The 26,645-nt window shown below is 42.6% G+C and overlaps 1 protein-coding gene across 1 annotated transcript in view; it reads left to right on the top strand.

Annotated features, from left to right (window-relative positions):
• The window catches only part of LOC308112978 (ERC protein 2-like), a gene marked incomplete at its 5' end in the record, with an annotated part of 146,593 nt that overhangs the window by 117,777 nt on the left and 2,171 nt on the right, over nt 1-26,645 (top strand). The window lies entirely within an intron of this gene.

Genomic DNA, 26,645 nt, shown 5'->3' with positions numbered 1-26,645 from the left:
TTCTATATCAGGACCTTTTCAAACCTATATAATGTTTGTTGATTTTGGGCTTCAAATCTCAAAATGGGTCATGGGCCTGTTGCTGGAGGGTACCCATATGACATGGGTAGTAAAATGTTTTAAAGCCCCTGAGTCTCAGGGCTACAGAATAAACTTCTCTTTTGGGCCCCGCGCCCTGAAAAGAGTGTATGTACTTTGGGCCGAACTGAAAGTTAGTCCAACACAGCTCAGTTTCCAGTGAAACCTTAGTTTTGGATGCCAGAGTGGCCTTTCTCTCTGTCACTGGATCGGCTTAGACAAGCAGATTAGTGCTGTAGCTGTTCTGTGTGTCCCTCACAGCATAGTGGATGTCAATACTATAATCCTCGACATCAAACCAGTGCGTCTGGCTACTTTACATGGGTGTCTTTTCCATACATGTATGCACCTACACTCACATGCACACTTGCATACAGCTTAGAGTTGTGCTCATTCTCGTTCTCTTTTTCTCTTTCTTATCTGGGCCTGTGGAAAAGCCACACTTGTACAATGACATTCAGCACAGGATTAAAGCCCATGTAAGACCCTCCTCAGTTTACACTGCCACTGCCAAAAGGGGATCTACACAACCACACACTCTCATGCAACCCAGTGCACACTTTGGCAAAGACACAACTGCATGCACACATACGGTACACAGTGCAAGCAGGGAGCTCTCTCTCTCTCTCTCTCTCTCTCTCTCTCTCTCTCTCTCTCTCTCTCTCTCTCTCTCTCTCTCTCTCTCTCTCTCTCTCTCTCTCTCCCCTCAACATCTTTGTGGGGTTTCACCATTGACATAACTCCATACCTTGAACTTGTCCCACTCTTATCCTGACCCTAACCTTAACCTGAACACATTTGTAACTTTAGCCATAAACCCACATTTTCAACCTTAGAAACATGTAAACTGGTGCGTGGCCCTGTATTTTGGACTCGGTAAAGTAGGTCTGGTTCCACAATCCAAATGTGCTGCGAGGTTTCAGGCCCTACAAAGAGGGAAATACAAGACTACACACAAACATACAGACACCACATCCCTCCACTGTTATTATTTAGCGTGTTGTCCTCTTATTACTGCAGACCACAGGAAGTTTCAAAGTCTTTCTGCTCCGCAAACACGGTGGGACACCTACACATCAACACATACATGAATCCCACATACAGGCACACACAATGGCATCCTTTTGTCTTGCCACTATCCTGGTTGTTTGCCCCATCGATGGAGCCCAGACACCAACCCCATCTGTCGCCAGTTGGAGTCATGGACAGCCCCTCGCTGTGCCCCACTCAAACCTATACACACATACACACAAAGCCACATGCATATAGTGCTGTTGAGACTGTGGGTAGATTAAACCCAGACTCCCTGAGAATTAGTAGTGCTACGGCGAGACATGGTCAGGACCTTAGTCATGACGCTGTATCTAGGTCACATTGTGTATGCATCTTATTTCTTGTGCATACCTCCGAGGGTTTGTCGGTTGGGTCTGGAGCAGATTGTCATTGGAATGTATTCTGATTGGGCTAGACAGTGATCCTTCTCTGATTGGTTGTTTATCCCCGGCCTTCCACTTTTGGGGATCTTTTGAGTCCTGTGCATCTCTTTTGCTCCCCCACCATTTCTTTCTGCTCCTTTTTCGTCCTTTATTCCGTTTCCATATCTTGTAGAGTGCCGCCGGCTGTATGATTGATGTTAATGCGATTGACTGACTATAACAGAACCAGAAGTGGGCTGCTCTGTGTTTAAGATGAGCGGGTGATGCCCGGCGTGGGGATGGTTGTCCCCAGTACCCGTAGGTGCAAAGTGGTCGCATAAAATGATCCATCCATTCTAAACTGAATTGTTGATATATAAGCTTGGAGTGGTTTGAAATTTGAATGGCACTCATATGAATATATTTCCCCAACAGTACCCGTGTCAACGACTTTCCTAAAATATCCACCCTGACTCCCTTTATGCGTCAGTCGTTAACAAACCGAGCTGTGTCCTGACAGTTCCACCTTCACAATCTGAACTTTCATGAGTTCTTCATTACCCGGTGGATAGTTCAACTCACAACAAGATAGCTTCTTCTGAAAATGTTGTTGCAGGGTTTGTTAAGTTTTTTCTTTTCTTTTTTTGTGGATTCATAAACACAGACTTGCGAACAAAGACAGAACACCAGTCTCACTCAGGCAATATGTGTTTTTTGTAAGTTTACACCAAGTAAGAATAAACTTTCTCTGCAGACGAGAGTTAATTCTAATCCTGTAAGATCTTAGTCATTCTTTGCCTCACTAACAGATTTTTTTTGTTGGCATGTTTTTTCAAACATCTCATGGTGCAATTTTTGAGTTTTTACCTTCAAATGTTACAGACTGTTTCTTTAAAATATGTAAATCGCACCCACTTTTCAAATTAACACATGTGATCTCAATGAACAAAACAACTCACACACATTGAAAGAGGCTACATTGTACAACAGCTTTCCTTTTCCATTTCAAGGCCTTTTTGACTGGTTCAGGTCCGCTATGTGGAAGTTGAAATAATAAGAAAAGAAAAGAAAAAAATGGTCTTTCTTTGAACTTGTCATTAGATGGTATTGTGGTGCAGTGGATAAGATGAGAAGCTCACTGTAGATACCAGAGGGCTCAATCCCCATCTAAACTATTCACCCTATGGATTATATTATATAGTATATTATAAATGATGAAATATGTCCCAACAGACCTACATCTATTTCCACATGTAAGACAAATAACACAAAAGGTCTGAATATACAATTTTATTTAGGATGGCTTTTTATAGTGTAGAGTGTCATTGTGGGGGTAAGCAGGAGTTCAGTCTTCTTTGTTTTGCCATGGTCACCTACAGGTAATATGACACAAGGGAAATGACTCAACATGTCTCTAAAAAAAAATGTAAGTTGTTCATTCAGGCCACAGGATGACGGTGTTATAATGGTTAGCACTCTTGCAAGAGGTTGTGCTTATGTGTAATTCTCAAAATTGTACTGTGATGGACTGGCGACTCGTCCAGATGCCCCAGACTTTAGACCATTATGCTGGAATCAAAAGTTAAAATCATAGGATAATTAATCAATGAACATAAACACATTTTATCTTTGATATGAACTACATTATCATGGTCAACGCAGATTTCTGGGATACAATCTATTGAGAAGATGTCAACTAAAATGTTACAAAAGGAAGCACCTTAACACTCTTATGAAACACATTGAGCTTTTCTAAAATCCTCCTATTATCCAGGTTGTAATAAAGGCGATGCTGAATGTTAAACTTTACACCAGCTGGCTGAGGGTGGAAGAGAGAGCTAACTGGGCCAAAGAGGTTTTCTTGATTACTAAAAGCAGAGCAAACCACGGCAGGATAAAACATAACCTCCCGTCATCAATAGGTGCCATTGTACTTTTGCTCTACTCTAATATCCTATCCAGGAGTGGCCCGGCCCGTCGGAGGGTGTACGCAGCAAAGCTTCAACCCTGCAGCTATGGGATTAGCCTGACTGCTGGGTGGTCTTCCAAGTGCTGATTGCAGAACAGTATCACAGGTTACTGGGCACTCAGTCTAGGTGTCAGGATTATGAATCAGGTCACTTAAATATGTGCTGGACCATAGCAACCTTATTGAGCTTGATGTTTTTAAGATTACATTTGTTTCTGTAAACTGATGGTGACAGCAACGCTTTGAGGATGAACAGAGCGTCTTTTTTTCCTGAAGGCAGTTGGATTGCATCCTTGCATTATTTTGGTAAATTGGTTTTTGGTGAACTCGGCTGCTGCTGCTGCTAAGTGGTCAGCATTCAATTTGTAGTTATGTTGTGCATAAACTGGCAAGGTGAAATATACTTGCTTGCTGTGGTGAACAGTCGACGAGACAGGAAATAGTTTTGGGTAGGAACGCAAGTAGAAACTTTTTGCTTTGTGTTTGAGCTTACTGCAGATGTTGCTTGTTTGTGTTCATGTCACATCTTTGGAAACACGCAGAAGGCATCAAATACCCCGTCCTCTGAATGGATGTTAGATGTCTTGTTGGCTGTATTGTGGTCTGGTGAATCTTGGATGTGTTGTTGGATGGTTGACGGTTACAGTATCTTGTTGGTGGTTGTTATATTGTTGGCTGGCTTGTTGGATGGATGTTTGGATTCCTAGTGTTGAATAGATGTTAGATGTAAGTTTCTTTATCTTTATATTTGAGGGCTTGCTGCTTCTGCTGTTGTGTCAGAATGAGGTAAGATCAGTTACCTGAGGGTGAGAATAAATCGGTGTGACTCTGGCTTTAGTCAGCTAACAGATACTGCACCACTTAAGATTTGAGGCAAGCTGTTGCTGACATCAGGAGACTTATTGGATAAATTACAGGTTAGAGACACAGTAAGACGAGGTTTGTGACGACCGAGCGATACCACATCGCTCAGTCATAAACGCGGGCTGTTAGTCCTTTAAAGTCATGGCCATTAGTCGTTTTGTTTTTCCTCTCTTCCTTAGCTGACTACCTTTCCCTCTCTCCTTGAACTCATCACTCTTGAGTGGTTAAGCTGATTGTAATGAGGGCAGAGCACTGATTGGCATTTCCCAGTTGCACACGCACACACACAAACACACACAGAGTCAGCACATGTTCTCCATAACAAAAATCCCACAGACAGACAGGTAGTGTGACAAGAGCAGAGCTGTTGGAGGCCTGGTGTTTTCCCCCTCTGAAAGGATGGATAGGAGCAGAGGACAATGTAAACACTCTGTCACACACATAAACAAAACCCTGCTCAGGTTTCAGTGCACAGTTACAGAAAGCTCACCCATTCTTTGATAGAGAAAGTATTTGTGTAATTTGTTTATGTGAGATTCCATGGGCCTAATGGGGAAATGGCTTTTTCAGCATCACCCCACACCTGAGTTCAATTTCACAAGCTCTCTCACAGACAGATCGTAAAGATGGCATTCCAAAATGGATGCAATCTGTCTTTCTCTTCTACAATTTAATTCCTCAGCCTTTCCTCACTTTCAGTCACATTCTTTCTCTGCACCCTGTCCTCCCTCATTTGCTCTCTCTCTCCACTTTTATCCCTGTGAATGATGCCTACTATTTAACTAATATTAAGTAACAGGTGAATCAAAACAGTTTCAAAACAAAACTTGAGGGAGTTTTCCTTTAATTGGAAGGGTTTAATTGCTGATTGTACAAGCTTAAAGTTATGAACCTATGGCCGTTTACCTTTTTTTTTTTTTTTCACTGAAGCTAGTCTTGACACACAGACCATAGTTTATAACAAATAAGGGTTATCAAACGGCATGAAATAGCATACGTGCATGCATAAATACATGTACAAATACCATGCTTGAGTCAGTGCAATTGGCAAACCCAGTCTTAACAATCTCTGTATGATAAATCCATATTTACATAATATTGATTGGGCTGTGCTAAAATTCAAAGCCAACTGTAATGTATGTGTTCCTTTTTGGTCCACGTTAGCCTCCTGCTATAGTCGAGGAAGCCACCATATGTTTAGCAGCATCTAAAACAATGTCTTAGCAGAACCCTCTGCACTGAACTGAACTTCATCGCAGGCCAGAAAACAAGATGCAAGCATGTGTTTGTGTTGTTTTTGCCTTCTAATTACGTATACACATAGTTATGTCTCTCACGCGGTGCGTGTAAAGTGTGTGCGTTCTAACAGTGTGTGTATTTGTGTGTCGGCTCCCCTGTTGTAAGACAGGCCTTTGTGTCTGGAAGTGGTGTGTTTCACAGCAGGCATTCCATTCAGACGAACCCTGTTTGCTTTGGTAATAACTAGGCTTAGCCGTAATTTGTTTGTGTGTATGTTGGTGTATGGTGTGTGTGTGTGTGTGTGTGTGTGTGTGTGTGTGTGTGTGTGTGTGTGTGTGTGTGTGTGTGTGTGTGTGTGTGTGTGTGTGTGTGTGTGTGTGTGTGTGTGTGTGTGTGTGTGTGTGTGTGTGTGTGTGTACCTGGGTGCAGGTTCAAAGGAATACCTCACTTGCATTTTACACATGTACCCAAAAAGACCCGTCCCCTTCAACCTGGAACCGAGCCACCCACAGATGAATGCCTTTTTGTGTCTCTGGTCTTGCTCCAGATCAAGTCTTCTTATATTCTTCACTCTATCCATGATTTCCAATTGCTTTCCCAAAATGGTGATGAGAATAACTTAAAAGTTTCAATTCACTGATGTGAACCACAGACACAGGATCGCACCACCTACTGAGAGCATATTTCCTCCTAATACCAGAGGTCAACAAGGGCCAATAATTGCCAGATCAGCTAAGCGGTTGCCAGATCAGTGTTGTCACTGCCAACTGGTGAGTCCAGTCCACACTGAGATCATAGGGCACAAGTTTTATCAGTGATGTCAGTTGTTATGTCGGTACAATCCGCCCTCCCTCTGTCTCATCCTGCCTCCGCACACACTCATTATCATCTAAAAGTGTGATGTCAGAGAGCGAGGGCAAAGAGACTGTCTAATTTTAGTGTCTTTTGTTTCAGGCAGGCAGATCTTTTCCATTTTAACTTTGTCAAATCTACAAATGTGAGCTTATGTATGAGGTCCTGCTTTTGTTGTACGTGTGTGTGTGTGTGCCTTAGGGTGGAATGAGGCAACATACCGTGACTTTATCGTGGCAAAGCAGAAACAGTATTAACAACTGGTGAAAGATGTTTTGTGGACATTTCTTGGACTCTCTTTTTGGTGGAGGGAAGCGAGGGGAGGGAAAGAGAAAGGAGAAAGATGGGCTAAAAAAAAAAAGGGATCCAAAAGAATAATGAATAACTCCACATATTTCTGTTTGTTTTTAACAGAGCCAGTCTTCAGAGATGAGAATCAGTCTTCTTTGTGGCAGTTTTGAATTTCACAGGAAGAGCTGCTTAAGTGTTTTTCTTAGTCTTTATGTGTGTATGTGTGTGTGTATGTGTATGTATGTGTGTGTGTATTTCCCTTCTTCTTCTTCTTCTTCTTTCACACATTTGCGCGCACATCTACAGATGTGTGGTAGTTGTTTGCTTTTCTTGCCAAGCAAAAATGCTTTCTTCTCTTTACAACCTGCTTCAGTGTTACCTGACAAGCGTGTGTGTGTGTGTGTGTGTGTGTGTGTGTGTGTGTGTGTGTGTGTGTGTGTGTGTGTGGAGAGTGAACAAGTGCTAAACCCAGATCCTTGCTTGAGTGGGACTGCAAAGACCTCGGTTGACAGACTGGATTGAAAGTGTCATCCATGGGATTAAGTGTAATGACCAAGATTGACAGACAAGACAACATTGCACATTTACACACCGACATATACACACATGCACTCTAAACATTCACACAGAAATGTACACAGGCAATTATTGGGAGGTGTATCAAAGAGCTGGGATCAGTTCCCATTCAAACGCGTGTGAGCAGGTCATTCAATCACTGCCTGCACGCCTCTACAGGAAGGGAGCCAGGATTACCTCTGCTTACTTTCACTCTATTTTTCCCTTTTTTTTCCCCCTTATGTCGCTTTCCCATGAACCGATCTTATTTGTCTACTCTTTTACCTGTTTTTCATTTGTGTGTTTGTGTATGCACGCTGTGTATATGAAACGAGTTTATGAGCTTTGAGCCATGTTTATGCTCTCTGGTGTCGCTCTTCTGGCCTGGCAAGTCTTTATTTAAGGTGGTAACGCACAGTTATGAGTATTTGGCAGATGCTGAGATCCAGTTGGAAGGAATCTCTTTCAGTTCGAGCCAGTTGGTGTTGGTAGTTGAGAGATAAAATCTTAAACCCTGTTGTTTTTCCTTTCCATCAATGTCGTTTTATCCTGTCCCTCTTCTTGAAGAATATTCAAAACATATTTGACGTTTAGAACTGATCCTAAACCGCTGCTGTCAAATAGCAGAAAAATATTTCCAAAACAGCTGAAAACAGCATGACAGAGAAATCTTTTATGATTGAGTTTAGGTCTCAGTAGATCCACATCTCACACAAAGTTCACATATTTTATAGCATTCATGTTATTTTCATGAAATAGATTTTTTTATTTTTTTTCCATTCTGTGTGTCTTGGACAAATTGCAGCTCAGTAAAACGGTCGCTGCCTGTTTCTGCAGCCTACAAAAGGTTTTCTCGCTGTACATTGCATTCCAGACTATGTTTATGGGTTGTTTGACTTGTTTTTGTGCTGCCATTTCTGTAGTAATAGTCAAATTATGTGAGATTGTATTTTTAATTTTTTTTTTAATTTCAAGGGGAATATAAACTATATATCCATCATTGAGCAAACCCACTCACACAGAACCTTCATATATTTGTCCATTTTGATTTCACCTTGCATTCTTCTGTTCCCATCCATTTACCTGCTTGTCAAGGTTGACTGTGGAATACATGTGTGCCACAGAACATCAAAAGACATTTTTCTTTGGAAGATCTTGTCCATTTTTAATCTATAATTTCCAAGTGGGAGCCGACAATCGCTGTCCAATCAGATAGCAGCTGATAAGTGTGGCATGTAGCAGTTAGCCTGGCACCCGTCAGGTCCTCCTGGCCGAGGTGCAGGTTTGTTGGCACACTGTGCACTCCAGGCTTTGCTGGATATTTTTTTTTTTTTTTTTTTTGTGGGGGATGATCAGCTTTCATCTTATCATTTTGCACAGTGACACAAAGTTCAAAGAGAGCTGGTCATTTTTTACTGGCACTGCCGTGTGTGTGTGTGTGTGTGTGTGTGTGTGTGTGTGTGTGTGTGTGTGTGTGTGTGTGTGTGTGTGTGTGTGTGTGTGTGTGTGTGTGTGTGTGTGTGTGTGTGTGTGTGTGTGTGTGTGTGTGTGTGATCTGGAGAGAGGGAGAGAGAGAGAGAGAGAAAGACAGAGAGAGAAAGAGAGAGAAAGAGAGAGAGCTATTGACACATTCCCAGAAAGCTGTTCCAGGCTCTAGGACTGTGTTTAATGAAGGCAAGGGCATGGCTTCAAAGAGCTGCAATCCAATCTGCATGTGCAGAAGTGCGCTTGCACACACACACACACACACACACACACACACACACACACACACACACACACACACACACACACACACACACACACACACACACACACACACACACTTGTGCACGCACAACACGCGCACACCTCTGCTGGCTGGAAAGAATGAAAGAGTTTGAGCTCAATCTCTCAACTCGGTCTTGTAATTTGGCTGCATGCTTCTTATCCTTTACAAGATGACTGAGCGAGACAGATGGATGTCCAAGAATGTGAAACTTGTGTGAGGGGCAGCAAACTATCAAAAACATACAGCATTAAAATAATGCCCATTTGTGTGAGTCAGTGCATGTCTTTGGCTGATGCAGCACACACTTATTGAAGGTGGCATGTGCTAAGTTGTGGGAATGATGAAATTTCAGAGCTAATGAGCAAATTGTGGGAACTGAATTACACCGAGTTTAGTGCTGGAGCAAAGCTCATTCCACATTATATTGCTGTCATTTGTAACAGCCTCCACATTCTCAGTAGATTGTTGCTGTCATTTGAAGAATTTCCAGAAGGCAACTTTTCAAGATGAAAGATCAGATTCATAGCCTCACTTTAAGACGCTGATAAGTTTTTTCAACAGCACATTGGTTTTTAAAGACGAGAACATAAACGTTTTGAACAGTTTAACAGATTTTTATGAAAGAGCTGGAAGAATTTTCCTGTTTGGAAACATGAGATAGTACCAGGCCTAGGGTTGACCCTAAAAGATTTGTTGGAAATGCTTCATGCTTTAAAGTTTACGAGACTGCATATGTTTGAGTTTGGATGTTTTAATGCATGTGTGTGTGGTGTGGTGTGGTATTCGTATGCATGTGTGTCGGCACACATGCACGACTGTGTGTCTCTGCTGCCTTTGAGGTGTGTTAAGGTGTGTTACTTTCTTTGATGTTGGGCTTCAAGTTTATAAAAGGGTTGGTTTTAGAAGCATGAGGTTTGCGCGCGTTTGTGTGTGTGTGTGTGTGTGCGTGTGTGTGTGTGTGTTTGTGTGTGTGTGTGTGTGCATGTGTAAAAGAGCCAGCATAGTGGATGTGGTTCACCTTGCACTGGCCACCTGTAAGCCATCGACAGAAATTAGCCTCTTTAGGCCTGATGGGATGCAGAACAGAGAGAGAAAGGGTGGTCAGAGTATGGTGGGAGGACTGTTGGGGGGTGCTTTACAAGATGTTTGTGTGGGTGTGTGTGTGTGTGTGTGTGTGTGTGTGTGTGTGTGTGTGTGTGTGTGTGTGTGTGTGTGTGTGTGTGTGTGTGTGCTAGCGAATATTTTGACATTTATAAGAACTGCATTTTCATTGTGCCACCATAGGACAAAAAAAAAAGGGGGAGACAAGGTATAGAACATACAATGGAACCATTTGTTTCTCATTTGTCTGTACTGTGTGTGTGTGTGTGTGTGTGTGTGTGTGTGTGTGTGTGTGTGTGTGTGTGTGTGTGTGTGTGTGTGTGTGTGTGTGTGTGTGTGTGTGTGTGTGTGTGTGTGTGTGTGTGTGTGTGTGTGTGTGTGTGTGTGTTTAGCGCTGGTATTCTGGCGGTAAGCCCAAAACTGCTCCAGAGTTCTGCTCTGACTCTACTAAACACTCACAACCTGGATTCATTATATTCAGTAAACAAATAAGTCATTAATACCAGCCTGCGGGAGCACCACACAAACAAATACAAATGTATAGTACATGAACGTAATTGGCGACACACCACCATCTACGCCCATTCCCACCATTTCCAAGTCCCCTATTGGCTGAGAGTTTTTAGACTCGCCAAGCTAATGATGTGGTCCTTGTGTTCCTGCTTCCTGTCCTTTGCTGGAGGACTTCCTGTGCCAGAGTCATGTGGTCCTGATTACGGCCCACATCCAAGACCCCTGGAGCAGGACAGTGTTACTTTGACACACACACAGACACACATAGTAGATATAGAATAACCTGTGTCCCTCTTGTCAGATATGTGATATTATTGACCAGGAGCACTGGAAATACTGAGCATCTGTGTTTGCTTCACTTTTCTTTTCTCTTTAAATTTCTCTGTCTGTTTCTGGTTTTTCTGCCATCCCTTGTTCTGTAGCCAGGAGGTTGTTTGGTGTGATGAAGGGCTCACTGATCCTGTTGTGTTTCACTCACTGCGCAGCAGCCAAGCCCTGGCACCACACTTCATAGCTGGGGTATTGATTGGTTAGAAATAACAGCAATTCAAACATGACATTTTTAACTGGAACATCATCGGAGGCCAACTCGTCTCAACTTTGAAACGGAAGAAAAACAAATCTTGTTTTTCCTGTAGATCTCCGGTAAGATTACACAAGTCCTCCAAAGTTGAAGGCAGTTTTTGTTTCCCATTGTCACATTTTATCAACTCTGTAATAACCATTGTCACAAGATCAGGCTTTCTAAACAATCAACATCAATGCCGGTTCATTCACTGTCACGTTATGGATTATTGGCAGCATTACCAATTCTCATATGTGGCATGAGACATCAGTTTTGTCCATTTTGGTGTGCTAGACTTTTCTCAAAATCATCATCACCAATAGTCCACATACACACATAATCATATATATTTGAATGACTTGGCTTTTGAAGTAGCCTGAGCGTGTCATCGAGAAAAAGTGGGAGTTGAATTATATACTCTCACAAATATTCATCTGTCTAAGTCAGGGGTGTCAAACATAAGGCCCGTGGGCCAAAAGCGGCCCACAAGAGGCTCCAATCTGGCCTGCCAAAACCACAAAGCAAATTGTAAAAAATTCAAAGAAAACATTGACTTATTCACAATGTTTTTAAGAGTGGCAGACACAACACAACACTTGAACCCAAACTGAGATATTGGTGATGCTGCCATGATAACTAATTACCTCATTACTAGCAATTAGAGAAGTACCAACGAGCTAGTAGCATTAGTCTCAAAGTCATGTTATCAAAAAACTGCATAACACAACAGTTTTTTGGGACATTTCACTGTATTCTGCACCAGAATCCATCATTAAAGTTGACTTTACATTAAGATTGCAGCCACTATTAGTCCCAATTGTAAATTTTCATCATGTATATTATGAGCCACAACAAAGAAAAACTTTAAATATAACAGTTATCATGGCCATATTTTACTAGTCATGTTTTAAGGTTAATTGGTGTCTGTAAACTGCCTGTAAGTATGCATTTGACTGTGCATATACTAAAATAGCGAAATATCTTTGTTACAAACTCTTGCATTATTTTCTATTTACATTCTATTTGCATTATCTCTATGTACAATATGCAACTTTCAAATCTGATGGCAAACACGTAATATTAACTATAAACCCCAAAATTTTTGCTTAGAAATCCTAAAACAGTAAGCAATGAAGTTTATCTTTATATTAATGATTTGTCGTTTGGTTTTTATACAAAAAAGAAAAACAAGAGTCAAAAAGCTGACAGAAGCTCTCGGAATCGTATAATCCTTCACTGTTTTTTTCGGTTATTTCTCACGTTTTGTTTTGCAGAAACACCACTATTATCATGATGGAGCATCGCTCTGCTCTAACTGCTTCAGCCAAGTGAAAAGTTGTCATTCCTCATCTGTGAAACACTGCGTCCGTGTGTGTGCTTGTGCATGTGTGTACAGAGCCACTCTCCAAGGGGAAATTGTTAGCAAATGGGCTCCAACTGCTGCCCTTTCAGCTTTGCAAACACAACCCGAAGGCCTCTCCCCACATCCCCTTCCCTACCGCCACACATCACCCGTCAACCCCCCCACCCCGCCCCACCCCCCACTACAATTCACCTGCACAACAACCCTAAGGCTCTTCATCTTTCTACCTCTTTTTTTTTTTTTTTTTTTCCTATTTCACTCCTGCTCACTAACTCAGACATTTCCATACCTATTCATCATTCCCTCTCCCTCCCTAGCTGTGTCTCCTTCTTCACACACGGAGAGTCATTCCTGAGTGGGTAAATAGAGTAAATTGGAGCTGACCCTCAGGGTTAGCAGAGGTTACGCTCTCTTTTCATGTCAAAGCCATCTGAAGGCTGATTGGTTGATTGCAGTCCTCTCCGCTTCCAAAAGGCTCCCTTGTGCTGCTGTAATTGCCCTATCGCACACACACACACACACACACACACACACACACACACACACACACACACACACACACACACACACACACACACACACACACACACACACACATTCTTACAACCAAATGACTTAATTGGTGTTAATTGCATAATGACAGTAGTGAATTGGACCTGGGTCAGAGGTGACACAGGTTTGAGTGCCGAGGGGGGATGGAGAAAGGATGTTGAGGAGATGTTAGAGGAAAACTGGCACTTCAAGCAAAAAGCAAAGCAAACTTTGTTTATGTAGCAAATTTCACTCCAGACAAACCTGGACAGGCCTCACATCAAAAAAGCAAAAACAAAAGCATGGATGTCCAGCGCATACGCAAACACGTGTGGACGCGCCTCGATCAGTTTGACTCTTCAACTGCAACAAAACAGTGAATGAATCGATATAGATTGATCACATCAAATGCATGAGCTTTTGCTTTTGAACACGTGCAAAGTTGGAACACATCAGAAACAATCTGGCAAAACATTCCAGCAACCAGGACCACAGAAACCACTCCACCAGCTTTTAGCTCTGGCCCGAGCCAAAAGAGTCATTTTGAGAGAGCACTTCAGAGAGGTACAGTGGTACAGTGAGTCTGTTTGCACTTTTACAGACAGGACATATTTTTTTTCAGCCCATTCTGAAAGTCACTGGTAGCCAATGCAAAAATTTAAAAGCAAGTTCTTTACGATCTGGATTTTCGGCATTGTCGCTGAATTAATCATTTTCTTTATTCTTCTATATTGTCCAATAATTGTCTCATAAATGGTGGCGTTATTAGGTAGTGACATGTATCAGACAGGAAGTACGACTTAAACATGAAGCATCCTGGATTTCCCCGACTTTATTAAGCTGAAGGAGTTTTAAAAGACTCAAATGTTAATATCTGATATGAATTCAATAAGTCTTGTGTTTATGCTCGAGATGGATGAGGTGGGATCATACATGGATTTCGGAGGCACACTGTATAAAGCAACAAGTTCCCAAGATTCTTTAACCCTTTGCATGGAAACCCTTTAAAATCCTTAAAAACTGAAACATAAATATATGACCGCACAATGGCGCAGTGGTTCGCGCTCTCCCTCCACAGCAAGAAGGTCATAGGTTCAAATACAGGGCTTTTCTGTGTGGATATATATATATATATATATATATATATATATATATATTAGGAGAAAACTGTTATTTAAGGATATAAATAAGTTCTCAAACACAATTGTATTATATTTTCATCCAGTAGAAAGTAGCAAAACTCATGTAAATTGCACATCTTGCTTAGTTTCTATCATGGGAAAGTTTCTAAATACTCAAGATTTCTCACAAGTTCAAACATCTTGTTTCATTTTATAGACTTCTGCCCCACAATGATAATAAAAGATTAAGGCAGGATGGTAATCATTCCAGAAATGAGATACCCATCTATCAAGTCATTTGTTTCCAAAAGCTCAGTTTTAACTTAAAGCTACATTAAAATGATATATTCACGGGGTTTTTGTTGTTGTTGTTGTTGTTGAGAATTATTGCTTTAGATCTGTGGCTGGTGAAAAAACCTTATTAAAAGGTGAATCAAACATCTTAAAAGTCGGTCCCAGGTTCCAGCTCCCTCCTCCTCAGCTTTTACCTTGGCTATCCTTGAAATGATTGCATAGGTCGGTCTGTAGGGATGACATCCATACACACACGTACACACACACACACACACACACACACACACACACACACACACACACACACACACACACACACTTACACACAACCAGCCCTTTGTGGTGTGGAGGGATGCTCAATACACTAACACAAGGATTCAATTTGACTCCGTCAGCATCTGTAGCCGCGTATGTGTGTGTACTTACGTGTGTGTATATAACTCGAGCAGTATGTAGAGTATGTTTGTGTGCGACTGCCATGGAAGCTGAAAGGGGTCTATTGGTGAACCGTTTAAATCATCATCATTAGAGTGTTGTTGGTGCAGAGGTGTGTTTTAGTGAAGGACGTAATTGGCCGTCATAGTGCTGTGTAATCTTCTCATATTCTATGAAAACAGTGAAAGCTATTGGCCATAATGGCCTGTTTAAGGTGGGACCTTCCCGTGTTAAACATCTCGGCTCGATACGGTCTGGGACTGACCAGCGGTGAGAGATGATTGAGTATGTAATGTTGGGTTCATACCAGGAGCCCTGCAGCTATGTAGCCTTGTCTCTGTCTTCTATCATACGCATTTATTTCTCCTTTATTTTATTTAATGAAAAAGACTATTTGTTTTGTGTGTGTGTGTGTGTGTGTATGTATGTGTGTGTCTGAGTGTGGGTTCAAAGTGTAAGTGTGTGTGTATGTGTATGAATGCAGTTTGAACCCAGTATTAACTGGATCGCGTGATTTCAAAACCAGAGCTTTCTCAAGTGGAAACATCGCTGCTTCTGAGACCACCCGGGATTAATTTCTCTTTGTGAAAATGTTATTGTGTATATGCGTGCATGCTTTTGTGCGCATTTGTGGACTCTGCTGCACGTAAATGACTGGTGGTGTGCACATGCCGTGTGTCTTTCTGCAATTTCTTGTGTCCTTGTGTGTTTGTGTGTCCTTGTGTGTGTGGGAGTTGCAGTATTCCCTCATCCCTATGTTTATAGGAGGGAGTGAAAAGTGATGGAAGGTATGGAGAGAGATGGGCCAGTGATGACATAGCCTTATGTTCACCCCCTCTGGATATGGCCCACTCTATATTAGATCTATCCATCATGAGGCTGCACTTGAGTCCCACATGCTTCCTATACCATTCATAGCAAGATGTCCATTGGACATATGTTAGTCTCATCAGTGTTGTACTCATATGGTACATGTCACGCTCATACTTGTAAAGTCTGAATGTACTTTGTCATACCCACTGCATACTTAAAGTGTGTACTTGTATGTGTGTAGCCTACACTGGCTTTTTTTAAGTGGTTTTCGAATCTCGGCTGATAGATGTATGGTTTTCTTCTGCCCCCCCCCCCCCCCCCCCCCCCCCCCCCGGCCCATGGAGACACAAAAGAAGCTGTCACTGTGTGTGTGTGTGTGTGTGTGTGTGTGTGTGTGTGTGTGTGTGTGTGTGTGTGTGTGTGTGTGTGTGTGTGTGTGTGTGTGTGTGTGTGTGTCAGAGCTGTCACCTGTTCCTTGTGTTCTGGACAGGCCCTGTCTCTGGGCAGGCTTTGATCTCCTCCGCAGGAGATTCCTAGAGTGTGAAATAGCTCCAGCCAGATTTACTCAATGAAAGAGCAGCCCTTAACCACTGTTATTACACCAAAAAAAAAAAAAAAAAAAAAAAACATCATCCCTTGTTCCTGCCTTCCCTCTCTTTTCCCATCTCTTTTCTTCTCCCTGTCTCATTCTGTCCTTATTAGTTGCTGTGTACATAGAAAGAACTTTGTCAGAATATTCCAAGAATTAGGTCTATATTTTCAGTGCCCGGAGCTGAAAAGATGATACCTGCTGCTTTTGTTTTCTTTGTTACGCCTCTCCCATTGACAGCCTGCAAATACACAGTGCTACACCGAGAGCCCTCGCATACTATGAAAAAGCATATGTCTCCGTCTTTAACATTTCTTCACTGGCTGGTTTTGAGAATTGAATCCCTCTTAGAGATGGATAAAGTGTCTGTCTGTCTGTCTGTCTGTCTGTCTGTCTGTCTGTCTGTCTGTCTATCTATCTATCTATCTATCTATCTATCTATCTATCTATCGATGTTATAAATTAAATGTTGTGCTCTTAATTTTAATTTCTAATTCCATTGTTTTGTAAAATTACTATAAAAGAGTAGAAATGAGAATTATGTATATATGCAAACGCGGGCAGCACAGAGAGCACAGAGCCAGGCCGGCGCACCTCGAGGGGCGATCCCTGTTTATTCAACCACCACCAGGCTCTTTTACTTTGTCGCTGCCTCGGGTAGCCGTAAACATGTCATCTTATGCTGCTGTTGCTTCCCTCTCAAAAATATAAAATCTTGTGGCACTCTTTTTCTGTAAAGTCTGTTTTAAAACAGTAATCAGGTGGCCATAAAAACACTGCAAACAGATTTTGCTTATTAAAGTTATCCCTCCATCCAAATGCCTCCCGAACAGAAGTGATGGGGGTAAAATCTACAAACCTTTTTTTTTTTTTTTTTTGGATTCTGTCAGAACAAGAATTCATTTGAAATTTCAGCTAAAACTAACAAGGTGCTTCAGAAGTCTGAGTTACACTAAGGGAAGTGGTTATTATGAAAAATCTGTTGCTACCCCCGACTGCAGCTCCAAAGGAATTATTGTCTGGAAACGCATGAAAAGAAAGTTGGAGCATACCCACATAATATCTGTAACTTCAACTATTGAATATTATCTTCAGCTCAACTTGGAGTCAGCGAAAACTGCGATGATCTTGAATTAAATTTTTTTTGCACGTCAGTTTTACGAGAATAACTTCAGGAGGAATTCTCACATCGGCCAGCATAAACAGGAGGAATGATTACAGCAAGCAAAGCATGTTTCCGTAATCCTACATGCCTGTGAGTATTGTTTTAAGACACTATGTGAACCTATCCTCCAAAGTTTGAGTGTAAGACAACTTTTACATCCAAATATATGAGCCTGTTTTTATAGGCTCAAGTTTTTCGGGTTGTGTATATAATTATATTCAAGTCGCTTGAATTGATTTGGTTTTTATTGCTGTAGAAATGTCAAAAAATGTACTTGATGGAGTGTTTTTGAACCCTTTTCCAAAATAGCATTCAATATCTGGCAGTTGTTAAGTAATATTGAATGAATGAATCTTGTCTGCGTTTGGACGGTTGCCCTGCAGAAGTTGTGGGGGGAAACATAATGACTAGTATATGAGCCCAAAAGACTATTTCTCTCTTCTTTCTGGTACTTTTTTAAGGACTGATAGCTATGAGAAGTATGCATGCTATGTCTGCAGCTATAGAACATGAATGTAGGGGATAATGCTCGTGGAAATCAAGAATGGCCCAAACAAAGGTTGTATGTGTTGTCAAACAAATATGTCATTCTTTAGGGAGTCCTTTGAATGAATTCCATCAATATCTTTTTTCCAAATATTTTTCAAGTCCTCCTATCCAAGGATTTGCCATAATGTACCAAACTACCATGCGTGTTCATTCCATGTCTAGTAACCGTTTGGGTCGACTTTTAGTTTAACTGGGTAAGTGGAGTGAGACAGCTGTCACCTATCATTAGAGCAAACTAGAGGAGAGATGTCAGGTATGCCAGTGAAACAGACCTACTCAGAGATGTGGAGTAATGTGAGTGATGGTTGAAAGTCACAGTCTGTGACCTGAGAAAGCTCCTACTAAACATCAGCACATGACCTTGCTTGGGAGGCCTGAATTCTTTCGGCCTTAAGCCGATACTATTCCCAGCACCACCCAGACAAAATGGACCAAGTTCACACACCGACCTGCCCGTACGCACACACACAATATAGCCACAGTCGCCTCACACCTCACCGGATCACTTTTTCGCTGGTCATCTGGTGTGAACTGCTAGCATCCTCTTCAGTCCCGATAGCGTCATACGTCAAAAGCTTTAGTTATCTAAAAGAGCCAGAGTTGAAGAGTGATCTCAAACTAAGCCAGAACATCAATTTTTCCACATCACAGACTTTTATAAACAAAGTGCAGACAGGTTTACTTACATTGCAGTCTCAGCTCCTCTCTATATCTTCCTTAGCTATCATAACAAGAACATATTTGCATCATAACCTGTAGCATTAATCCCACAGTAAGACTTAATGTTCAGTGCAAGCATGAGCACTGTCAGTGCGGATGGCTCTATCGGCGCTTATTTAATGGGTACGGGGTGATTTCAGCAGTAAATATCACAAAGGTATGAGGAGATTTCTCCGATCTAATGAGGATTATTTACTCTGTATCTGCAGAGAAGGCCAGACCTGTCACTTTCTACGATGCTTATTTATGATCTGCAGTATTTCCCTTTAGATTTCACTGGCAGGGGCTTTCCATATTGTCGTACAAAGTGCTCCGAAAGGTTGTTAAAGGTTCAAGATGGCTGCGCGAGGAGTATCTGTGGTTTTAGTCTGACTGAAACATTTACATGTGTAGAGGTTTATAGTACTCTCGAGACCTTTTATAGGTCAGAGAACTTTCAGGAATCATAACTGCCACAGATAACTTAACTGTTTATCACCTTAATGTGTGTGTTTCTGGACTCCCTCGCTTGTCAGGTGCCCCCTTGTTTCACTCCCCTCCCTCTGCCTCACCACCACCTCCCCACCATGGAGCTATCTCCACCCGGAGGCTGCAGAAAGATTCCCTCTCTCTTCCTCCTCCTTCTAGTGTCCAACGGCGTGCATGTCGGCCATGGGACCTCACAGCTTGAACGTATGCACTTAATCCACAAAAAAACACTCTCCTTTATTTGATCTGACATTCATAATTAATTAAGTTATTAGTGTAGCGAGAAATTCAACATTAGTCAAACCCACGTGAACGTGCTCTCTCAGTTGCTATGTGAACAATTAAATTAACGAGTGTGCAACATGTTTCGACACATGCCGCTTTGGTTCATGCCACCTCTGAGAGAGAAATGCAGAGAATTAGCAACTTTTGAAAGCGACTCTTTGGAGTCTTTTTTTTTTTTTTTCATGTCCTTTTCTCTCACACACTGATACAAAGGTCATGCTAAGGTAGAGACCACCAGGCACTGTGAAGGCCTCCCTCTTTATCCCTATACGCTATATCCCTCATGTCCTGAGGCGATGTTGACCTCAGGAGCACCAAGCAGACTCAACCAGCAACATGAATGGTTCTTCCTGAAACCGGACTTAGCGAGCATTAAGCGCCACAATGCAGCTGTGCGAGCATGAAGGTGTCCAGTCCCCTTCACATCGAACTCGACTTTGTCACACTGCATAAAGCCTGTCTGCTGGCTCACTTTGCATTTATTTCATGTGCACAACTGAAAGCCATGATTGAAAACCAAATTTTGATCTAAGTGGAATAAGTAGGTTATTTAATTGTTAACAATGGACAACTGTGAGCTTCAGTATTCAGTGGCCAATTATTAATACAATTCCATTTTCATTTTCATTTTATTGATTGAGGTCCAATAACATACTCATATCAAGGTGCTTTTACAGTAAAAAATAATGAGTAAGAATAAGTAAAGGTGGGAAGGAAAAACTCCCTTTTAACCTGCAAAATCAAACTTAGTGGTGGAGACTTTCTGCTGTTTCAGTTGGTTTTAGGCGATAGAACAGAGACAGAGAGCAAAACAATACAGATAAACTGCTTGTCACTGGAAGAAGGTTGAAAGAGAGCCCAGACTACAGGAGAGTGGCAGAATGCTCGTGACATGTAATGTGAAACATCCCTGTATGTAGAGTGACGGAGGAAAGAAGCAGCTTAACTAGAAGATGGTCCAGGGTGTAGCTGAGTATGTAAATCTGTGTCTGAACTTCCATACGCCCGTTCATCTTCCACTGTGCTTTATCTAATTCAGGCTTCAACATGGAAAGATCAGAGGTCAATCACAGGGAGACACAATCACACTCATTCACACCTACGCAGGTACTACACCAAACTAGCCCAGGCTGAACCTGTTTATGTCCAGACCTTTTATCTTTGGCAGCACACGTCACAGAATTTACACTTTCAGATAGACTCCCTTTTCTTTTTTCTTCATTTCTATTCTAGAAACATTTCAGTCAAGAAAAATAATTCTGTCTCGTTTATCTGGTGTGATGGGAGGGGAAATCAGTTAAGAGAGGAACCTGAACTGAACTATGGGCAATAAAGCACAGATGGAGAAACAGTAAGTCTGTGGGCAGTTAAAGAGAGGAAGCAACTAGTTGGGTCAGGAGTGAAAACTGATGGGTCAGTGGAGTTGATGTCATCTTGAGAAGACATCAAGAGGAGGGTGGAGTCTTAACGGCACCCTAGAAAACATGGCGGAGAGACTCCCTGAATCAGCACCGCAGGAATATGTCAATGTACACCAATGAGTAACGAAATAAAGAAAAGGCCAAAGAAAGAAATGTGCGGTATATAGAAATATATTTCCGTAATACTGATGGTTTTGTAGAGTAAAGCTTTCACCACTTGTTTGGCTCTCTGTCCTTCTTTTCCATCTTTCAGGAAAAGGTTTTGACACCGAACCCACTCTCTATCTCCTGTCTGGAAAATTTCCTTCCTCCTTAAAACACAAATAATAATTATAATATTATGTCAGACATGTATTTTCCCCACATTTACCACATTTCTGTATGTATGTCTTTCAACTCAAAAATCACAAAAACAACAAAAAAAAAAGCAAAAGAGAAAGACCAAAGAACACAACTCTCTATTTAGTCTGTTTCCATAAATGTAGTTCCTGTGCATTTCACCTTCGTCCCTCCCACCCTCCTCATTCCCAGACTCTCACACCAAGCTCTCCCTCCCTCCCGCACCCACATCAGGGTACACCACTTGCATCCACTTGGTTTTTTTTTTGCAAATGTGGGTGAGAGGCTGTTACCGTGTCAGTCGGCATGGCCTCTTATCAAACCATCGTACTACCCTCAGATTCTCTTTCCAGATGGAGGTGAGATAGGGCTTCAGAGGCCCGGACTCCCGCAAACACTGAGAGCGCGGAGGCCTCCCCAGATCTCCTACCTGATGGAGATGCTTTAATGTGGGCTCAGGTTTCACCTGTCTCCCCTGCCCGGCTGGGCCTGCGCTGCTTTCAAGATATAGCCGTGTTTCAGGCCTTTTAGGCCCGAGCTCTGATGGGCCGCCACCGCCGCAGTTCAAGGTTAAAGATTCAGGTCAAGGTGTAGTTGAGGGATGTGATATATCACAGCGGAGATACCGCAATAATAAAGACAGGAACAGTGGTTTGATTGACACACGGACTTTGGTGCACATGTAGCTGATCGACAGTGAAGTTCTCTGCATTTAACAGACGCTTTAACTCACACACTGCTAAATGAAAAACATGGAATCGTGTAAAGCAAAGAGGTGGATGGGCTGGAGAGCAAATTCTCCCGCTCGGAGGGACACATCAAACGGCATGGGAACTGAGGGATGGCACTCCTTGCACCTTTCACTGTTGTTGTGCAAACCTGCGCTTTGAACCGACAAGAACATCATGAACATAGTTTCTCCTTTGCCTCGGGCTTTTTGAGTGATTAATGAATATCTGAACATGTCCCACTGATCCCGTTTTGAAACTGTGTGGAGTGTGGGCCTTTGCTATTCTGTGTGTGAGTTATAACGTCACTGTTCACGTTGAATGCATGTCTGTGTGGGAGTCCTTGTTCTTCTATAGTGGAGGGGACGTCAACCTGATTGCACACCGGGGGAAGTCATGTCAGCGTTGGGGCATAAATTGAGCTTCCCTTAGGGGAAATCAATAAACCATTAGATGAAGATACATCGACAGCCTATGCTAAGGTTAAGGTTAGATCCAGGTTAGGCAAGAAGTAGTTATCCCAATTTGGAATGAGTACGCAGGAAACCAGTGCATGTCAGTGCGGTGTTGTATTCAATGTGTGTGTGTGTGCGTGCATCATGGAAAGAGCTTCTTGTGTCTTAGCATGCAAACCATGTCAAAACAACCTCCACATGAGGAGCAGGTATACTGCAGATTCCACCCGTATCATTGGTACATTAGCACACCTTGGCTGGACACGGGAAACTCACAACCGTTGCACAGAGAGACCTCCGTCATTCCTTACCGGATTAGAGACAAGAAAAGAGAGACAGGGAGAGGGAGAAAGTTGGAAAGAAGAGTTGCTCTTTTACATTCTGTTGCTGGCAGGGTCGTTACTGTAATTTGGCTGGAATAATAGAAGTTTCAAAATTGCTACTAGTGTCTAATTCTGTCTGCCTCCTTCTCTGTCTCTGTTAATTTCAAACCAGATGTCAATTTCACGAGGCACACAAAGTCAATGCACGCCAGTGCAGCGGTGTTTGAACAAGAGGCAAACTCAGAAATGACATATGTGAAGCATACACGGTATCTGACTCACTTACAGATGCACGCTGTCTCTCCATGGGAGCTTAATGAATTTGATACATGAGATATTTCTTTTTCAACAACAGTCAACTCCACCTAGTGGTGTTTGTACTGAACAGATTTCTGGTTGCACAGTCACATGAACTGTTTGAGAGGGAAACAGTACACCAGCAATTGTTTATTTGAGTGTCAGTGACTTTTACCTTGAGATTACCGGGGGGGGGTGGGGGGGGGGGGGGGGGCATCAATGAGACTTCGTCAAACTGTGTAGACGACGTTGCCTCTGAGATCTGCCGCGGTTCCTTTGTGCCAAGAGCTGTATGTTTCTGGGGAGCAGCAGTAAGTCTCCTCAGCACCTCTTGGCCTGGCATCTGTGAGCCTTGCTCACACTTGCTTTCACCCAGCATGTGTTTGCTCAGATGAAGGAAATTATGTAATTAGCCTGTGAGGGATTGTTTTTTTTTCTCCGTCGCTCTCTTTCTCTAAGTTTACCCGTCATCTTTTACCCTCTCTCTCTCTCTCTCTCTCTCTCTCTCTCTCTCTCTCTCTCTCTCTCTCTCTCTCTCTCTCTCTCCCTCCCCTCCGGTGCCCTTGCTCTGGATCTGTCCAGCCCTGTGACAGCAGGAGATGGATCCAATTTAACCCGGGCCACGCCCGAGTCCACCTCCTTCATTAATTGTCAAAGACGATCAGTGGAACAAGATGAGCGTTGGTCACATGGATCCGTCTGAAATGCTGAGGAGCAGCTTTGTGGAACATCAAAGGGGGGTTGGAGAGGTGTGTGAGGGAGTGGACATCGAAGCTCGGGTGTGCGGGGGGGGGGGGGGGGGGGTTGTGTCGAGCTGAGTTAGGCTGGGTTTGTGTGCTGGGAGATGGGTTCAGGGGCACACACAGCCAGTATCGAGGGGAGGGGGGTGGGGGGCTGGCATTTTGCTCTCTAATTCCAGCCGGCCTGGAGGCCTGGAGCGCTAAGAAGGGCCTCACTGTTGCTCTCTGGATCAGCCAGGTATTGCTTACATAAAAAGCAAGTGAAAACAGCTGTAGGGATAATTAGCTTGATTCTCCATTACATGCCATGAGGGCCAATAACTAAAAAATGGAGTTTTGTTTGGGTTAGAGCTGCAGCCCCAACCAGGAGGAAGTTGTAAAAGTCAGGCAGAGAAAAGAAAGAGAGAGGGGGGGAAAAAAGGAGAAATTGAGGGAAGGAGTGAGCTCTTGGAGCAATTGTTGCGGAGGAGATATTCCTTCCTGGGACGACTTGATGTGGACCATATTTTTGAGGGTTTCAAAGGCTATGGTTTCAGAGTGATGGAATGGACATGTGCACACAGATCTGGAGCTTGTTTTAATGTCACTTTTAAGCCCAATTCACAGGAATGTCTGACCTCACATCAATGATGATCTGACCAATTTTTGAATTCACATTTGCCATAAATATGCATCGTGTATAACGCTCAGCACTTTTATACCACTGAGTCATTGTTCTGAATGTCTGCATTCGGCAAAACTGTAGCAGCTCTTTTCTACTGGGCCTTTTGTCAAAACTACCTCTCAGTTTAGACACATCATTCTCTCTAAAACATGATGAATTATGTGGTCATGCGTTTGAATTTGGAAGGTATCTCAACAGAAAGATAAACGTTTAAAAACGTCAACAGAACAAATTCAACTCAGTCTTTGTCTCCCCTCTGTCTGTATTTCACACCCGCTGTCTGACTCCTCACATCATCAAACCACTTGCTTTACGTCTCTGCTCTTGGTGAAGTGAGTTAAAGAGGGGGAGCTACAGCTTTGTACTGGTAATTGAATTTAGTGTGTTTCTCTTTTTTTTCTGTAGGAGTGAAAGAACACCAACCACAGAGTAATTCCAAGTGAAAGAGCAGCGCTCTTAACATTGGTGGTCCCAAAACTCTGCATGAAGCCATTTAGCCACAGTTTAGATTGAAGACAAGCAGGGTTTTGGCCTCACTCGCTCTGAGACTCTCAGAATTGCGAATTGCAATACTTGCGAGAAAAGTGAGGCAGCAAAAATAGAAAACTTTACTGTAAAAACACTGAACTTTAACACTCAATGTCATGTATAGTTAAGAAATACAATTCACAAACAACATGTATTCTACACAAATGCACCATTTATTAAAAAAAAAAAGTTCAACCACCATAAATGTCATATTCTTGCTCAGAGTATTTGCACATTTTAATAAGTCAACCTTTTTTCTTTTTTTTCATTCTCCTGACTCGGGCTGAACTGGTATTAATATGAGAAAGTGGTCACCCTGTCTGATCCCACCATCAAGCACGCTGAGCGTGGAGGAGTGAGGAGGTGGATGAGGGTTACACAGGGAGTAGAAGATAGGAATGGCTGATTGCAGTTACAGGGAGACAGGGTAATGGTATTTTACCATATGTAGCTCGCCCACTGCACATATATTCCCCCGCCTCTCTTGGAAACCCACTTCATGTGAAGTGGCTCAGTATGATAATGGATTGGAGGCATCTGATCTGTTGGAGTGAGTGTCAAGTGGTGATGTTTTAGTTTTTATCAGAAGCCGCGAAGATTCAGGTCAGGGTTTGGACATTACGCTGCAATTTATCACATTCCTTCGCCTCCAGTACACATCCCAACAGCCTGCTGCACATCAGCACTTTCTCCTACTCCTTCAGGTTTTCAACACTTTCTGACAAATGTCCTCTTCTGTGCATGGCTGCCTGAGGCGTTAGATGCAGGTGCTTGGCATTAGATACTAAAAGAAGCCACTGAATGCCGCCACACTCACTCAGTTTAAAAACAATAAGTATAAGAAATATTGATGTTGTAACTATTGACGGCTCCAATTGGCTGTCTTAAAGACTCGATGATGCAGAAAATGATTGACTTTGACCTCTGTGGAGAAGTGGCTTTACGCACCCTGTCACTGCTGTCTGAGCGTCACTGAATCATCTCAGGCGCGTTTTCTTAGATCGGTTTGCTTTATCCCATTTCTGGAACAGTTGTGGTTTGAAACCAAAATGCAGCTCTCTGCACTCAAGTATGTGAAGTTTGACCCAATTCTAACACTCTGTCACAACATGCTGACATGTAAAATAATCACAGGTCAATAAGCGTACACACATTCTCGACCACATAGCAACACGCTTCCTCATTAACAAACGTGAACACAGGCGTCACAAATGTGAGTTTGTGTTGTGAATGCGTCTGTTGTGTGGAGGTAGTGAGGTGCTGACAGAGAAGAAAGAGGAGCAGTCTTCAAACACATCCACAGGCAGCTCTTGCTCTCCATTATGCCCTGCCGGGGGCCATATTTGTTGATCCTTGGGCCCCCAAATCATTAATTTAAGTGAAGTCAACGACGAGGAAACCCGAGAATGGGGTTCACTCACTCACACACACACACACACACACACACACACACACACACACACACACACACACACACACACACACACACACACACACACACACACAAGGCATGGGCGCATACATATCACACTTACACACATGCAGACTTACATGTAGACACACATGCCCTGAGTTGCATAATAAATGATGGCACTTTAATTGCT

This window comes from Lipophrys pholis, assembly GCF_963383615.2.
Source record: "Lipophrys pholis genome assembly, chromosome: 8".
Taxonomy (NCBI): domain Eukaryota; kingdom Metazoa; phylum Chordata; class Actinopteri; order Blenniiformes; family Blenniidae; genus Lipophrys; species Lipophrys pholis.
Note: the sequence above shows the minus strand (reverse complement) of the source record. Positions and strands in the feature narration are given on the sequence as shown.